General features: G+C 40.3%; 1 non-coding gene across 1 annotated transcript; it reads right to left on the bottom strand.

Moving 5' to 3' along the window:
* On the bottom strand, positions 1-199 carry LOC143886956 (U2 spliceosomal RNA). Its single transcript, XR_013253950.1, has one exon. It is a non-coding gene; the product is annotated as a U2 spliceosomal RNA (small nuclear RNA).
* Between the last annotated feature and the right edge of the window lie 5,110 nt (positions 200-5,309).

The raw sequence follows: 5,309 nt of genomic DNA, 5'->3' as shown, positions 1-5,309 counted from the left end.
GAGGGGTGCGCCAGGCCCGTGCAATAGTGCAACGCATGGGCGACGCTTAAGAGCCCCCAATAGCAAGCTACTGGTGGTGGGCCCTACCCCAAAGAAAAATTAGATTAATATCATGTGACCCGATGGGCCACGTATCAGATATTAAACTGATAAGAACAGATACTACACTTGATCTTAGCCAAAAGGCCGAGAAAGGTATGCTTTAAACCATAGCCTTCCACCCACTTTATACACGGCTTGTCAAACTACAACTCTTCGTCTTTCCGATGTGGGACTAAACATCAATGAAGTGGGAAACACTCCAACGGCTCCGTGTGTGGCATGGGATCCTTGTACACTTGCGCACATGTAGAGGTGGCAACTCGGAGTCGGGTTGAGGCACGGCTCCGTGTGTGGCATGGGATCCTTGTACACTTGCGCACATGTAGAGGTGGCAACTCGGAGTCGGGTTGAGGCGAACCCGAGATGACATTCCCTCAACCCTAACCCAACCCGAGCCGAGGCTCTGGTTGAGGATGGTCAACCCTAACCCAATCCACCTCCAAATCGGATCGGGTCGGGTTGGGTTCGGGTTCATCTAGAGCCAAAAAAGAAAAATACGAGAAAAAAACATATTCCTAAAAAAATTATGATAAAATTAGAGGACAGAGGTCAGGTTCGGGTCGGGTTTCCAAGGCCTCAAGCCTTACCCAACCCGAAATTAAATTTGGTTGGCTTTTCCCAACCCAACCCGAGAAATAGCCAACCCAACCTGAGGCAAAATCGGGTTGAAACACTGATGACCCTAAGTTGTTGATCGGTACCTTGATAGAAAGGGCATCTTTTAATGCTCTTTATGCTTGGATCTAGAGAAAAGAGTTATGGAAAATAATATTTTCTATTGAAAAAAAATACTCCTTGGAAAAATAAATTCCATGGTCTAGTAGGGTTACACTTTCCCTTGGAACCAGGAAAATTTTCATTTTTTGAAAAAAAAAATTCATTGAAAATGAGTTAACCATTGGGAAATTCATCCAATACAGTTGGGGTTCTAATGATTAATTAGGGGTGTCAACGGATCCACTTCGGATCGGATCCACCTATTTCACGGTCACGATCCATTCAAATTCCTTATCGGTCGGATCGGATTCGGATTGTTCTTCGGATCCTACTTTCCATGTCACGATCACAATCCATTTTAAATCGGACCGTCCATCGGAGTGTTCTATTATGTTCTACTAAGCTTAGTACACAATTAATTTTTTTTTTAAAGAATTAGAATCTCAGTCAACCATAATAAAAAGCAGTGATCGACTTCAAAGAAGTGACTAAAAACAAGGAAAAATATGTATCCACTATCCAGTATTATAAGAAGATAATAGAAACCAAAAAATTAGCAGGAGTTTTCCGTGCATACTGCTCGGATGCTGGGAAGGCAAGGGTGCTGCAATGGCAAGGGTGAGAGCAATGGCTAGCGATAGCGAGGGTGAGAGCAATGACTAGGGACAGAACATTAATTAATGTCAATGGAGTATATGGGTTATGATTACCTATAGGAAGATGAGATGTTCGTTCCACAAATGGGGAGGGGATACTTACACGGGAAGGAAGAGGAGATTTATTTCGAAAAGGAGATTTCGTTCAATAAATATGGAAACCGGTAACTACTAAAAGAATATGACTATTTTGACGAGAATACCCCCACTTAACATTGATGTTGTAATGATTTTGAGGGTATTTATGTAAGATGATTTCGGACGATAGGAAGATGATATGTTCGTTCCACAAATGGGGAGGGGATACTTACACGGGAAGGAAGATGAGATTTATTTCGAAAAGGAGATTTCGTTCAATAAAGATGGAAACCGGTAACTACTAAAAGAATATGACTATTTTGACGAGAATACCCCCACTTAACATTGATGTTGTAATGATTTTGAGGGTATTTTTGTAAGATGATTTCGGATCGTGACTGTCCCTAAGGACTTTTGCAGCATGCCTGGATTTTTTATCATACAATTGGGAATCCGAAATATGCACATGGACCCTCTTGGTATGCTTATATCCCGTTCATTAAAGTTCGGATTCGGACGGTCCATCGGACCGTCTAGATCGATTGACACCCCAATGATTAATGCTCTATAAATTAATAATCTCTTATTACTCAGATGAGGAACCAATATGATAATTTATAATATCTTATTTCTAAAGAAAGTGCGGCCACGGACAACACCTATCTTATAATTAATACTCTCTGATACTTGGTGTAAAATGAGGCCACTAGCAGTATTAATTAAAGAGCTTCAACTGTAGTTTTTTATATGGTTTATTTTGTTGGTGGCAAATGCTAAACCTAAGGGTGCCCTTGCAAAAATCAACTGTATGGGTGTCCCTGTTGGGTCCACATCATCAAGATGCATTTATTATTCCTTTATTTTTTACATTTTCCAGTGCTTTTATAAAAATAAAGGTAACACAAATGGAACTCGAAGAAAATATACCAATATATCAAATTTCAAGAGCTTGCTTTTAACTTTTAAGTGGGGACAACACAAATTAATCAGAGAAGCATATAATGGCACATCAGATTTTTGATAGGTTGCCTTTTGGGGAGGCAACATTAACAGATAGAAATGGCATAGGATGGCATGTATGGGCTGTTTGGCGATGATACATAAGGTATGGGTTGAATTGAGAGTGAATTGCCGATCAGAAGTGATAAATCTTGATGGATCAAAGGTTTCAGATTCATTGAAAGCATTATATATATATATATATATATATATATATATATATATATATATATATGTTGTGTACCATATATAATGGGAAAACTTAGGTGATCCTGTAAGTTATTCAAAACCTTAATAATTTAAAGTATCCTTTAACTATGAAATAGCTTACAAATATAAATTGGGAAGTGATAAATCCGCCCCTTTTGATTACTAGGGACACCCAGTAGCAGTAGATCAATGACTGCAGAGGGGCCGATGTACTTCACGTAAGAAGTATTCAATGGGACTTATTGCCGCATACAATGCTGCTGGGTGTCCCAAGTAATCAAAAGGGGCGGATTTATCACTTCCCATATAAATTTCTTCAAAGGTAATAAATATCCTATACAAATAAATTTCACATTAGCTATTTAATAGCTTATTTATGTTAAAAATTACAGCTACTAAATATTTAACCCATACAGGTGTGGCTCTTTGTCTTAAAGTCATTGGAATACTGCCCGTTGACGCGAGTTCGAATCCCCTTGGGCCTACCCGATGCGCGTGGTTTATGGGTGATTGCGCGTAGGGAATAGTTCGGCCCTAAAAATTGGGGTGGGGATACCCTGTCATAAAAAAAAAAAATTGAAAAAAATACTTCATATTTTGAAGTTGAGGCTCTAATTTAGTCGTAAGACTCATAACTCATAAAGCCCATATTTTTCGCATGAACACATTCACACAAAGCAAGTATCGAGTACATAAAAGGCTACTTATGTAACAGTGGGCCCACCTGAATTTTAGAGAAAAGTAAACATAGTAACCATTCAATCTTGATCAAATCGATCTTAATGGTCTGCCTACATGATGACGATCTTTCAAGAGCGGACCTACTTGAAGAAGTCACATTGACGGTGAGATTGAGACAAGACACAATTTGGGGAGGGCCCACAAGCCAACTGCTTTCTCCTGTCTATACAAATTCATTAAATTTAGGGGAGTGATAAATCGACTCCCAAATATGATAAATCGACTCCCCGTGTGTCTTTCTCTCTCCTCTGGGTTAGAGAGAGAAAGAGGAGAGAGATAGACACATGGGAGTCGATTTATCATTTTGGGGGGTCAATTTATCACTGCCCTAAATTTAAGGAAATCATATATGTTTCGCCTTCTCTTTCCTCGGTGGGTTTGACTTTCTATTAGCATACAATACAGTGCAGTCCCGCGCTTTGGCTTAGTCACCATCTCTTATAGCTTCAGTTAGAAGTGAAGTTGAATTGTGAGATAGGACCAACCAATATGAAATTAAGTGAACATCTAAAAACTAGCTAGCTCGGGAACCGACCGAAAGTCACCGACCTTAATTCCGTTCGCGAGAAGCAAAAGATTGCGGATTGTTTGACCACTTGAATTTAGCAGCGCCTTTCCCTCACAGCACAACCTTTTCAGCGAGCGAAACCCGTGCAGCACGGAATATGTTTACCACTGAAACCCTCCTGCCCCGAGGTTCCGCACTTCACTCACTTTCATTCCCCTATTAAGAGTACAAATGAAAGCTCTATTCTTTGGCAGGCGGAGGGACGGCGTGCTGCGGTAGAGGGTTAGTGGTGACGTTGGGCTGGTTTGGGCTATCGTTGGGCCATCAAATCTCAAAACCTAGGTATTTTGAGAATACGCCTCGACGACCAATGGTTAACGATGGGTAATTAATTCTCTATTTATGGGATACCGGGGGAGAACATCAGAGCAAGTGGGAAGACATGAAACTATGAAAGAAGCACTAATAATATGATGAGATTCTCACCTCACCATTTCAATTAGCCGTATAGAACGCAATGAAGATATTTTCACCAACTCCCCCCACCCCCGCCCCCGAGCATTTCACCCCCTTTTTTTTGTCATTTCCAAAATTAGCTACATGTTTCTCATTTTTAGAAAAAGACAAGCAAAAGTGGTGGAAGTATCATTTTTCTCATTAGTCTTAGAAGCTAACATCAGCTAAGTACAAGTGGGTCTGGCACGTACTTGGGAGAGTTTCTCTTGTTCTTGGTTGTACCTGTGGTGTTAGAAAACAACTACCGTTAGTCATCTACACATAATGATTTAATTTTAAAGAAAAAAGAGTTTCCATTTTGCACGTAACATCTCCTCCCCCCTTGAGTCTGGTCTTGTCCTCAAGACCAAAATTAGGATTTTGCTCCTTCCCAGCTGATTGTTGTGGGCCATCCCCATGTAGGGCCCACCCCGCTCATGCTACTCTCTCTTAATTAAAACAGAGAGAGTCGGTGGTGGGGTTTTACACGAGTAAAAAAACAAAAGAAAAAAAGGAAAAAGAGAGGAGAGGCAATCTAGGGTTTGATTTGGGATAAATACTAAAGCGCGGGTTTTGAAATCCCTAATCTCCAAAGTAAAAGTCTTTGCTTGGGCAAGAAAGAAGAGAGAAGAAAGAGCCAAAACCTAGGGTTTTGGGGTGGTTCTTGGAAAAGAAGAAGAAGATAATTCACGCTTGGTTCTTTAAGGTGGGAAAGCGTTCTCTTGCAAAGGTTTCGTGAGGTAACCCGTATTTCCTTCAAGATTTGATTGTTAATCTTCTATTCTTGTGTATTCCTCAAGTTT

This window comes from Tasmannia lanceolata, unplaced genomic scaffold (genome assembly GCF_043159265.1).
Source record: "Tasmannia lanceolata isolate RefF3 unplaced genomic scaffold, GAP_Taslan_0.1 ptg000011l, whole genome shotgun sequence".
Taxonomy (NCBI): Eukaryota; Viridiplantae; Streptophyta; class Magnoliopsida; order Canellales; family Winteraceae; genus Tasmannia; species Tasmannia lanceolata.
Note: the sequence above shows the minus strand (reverse complement) of the source record. Positions and strands in the feature narration are given on the sequence as shown.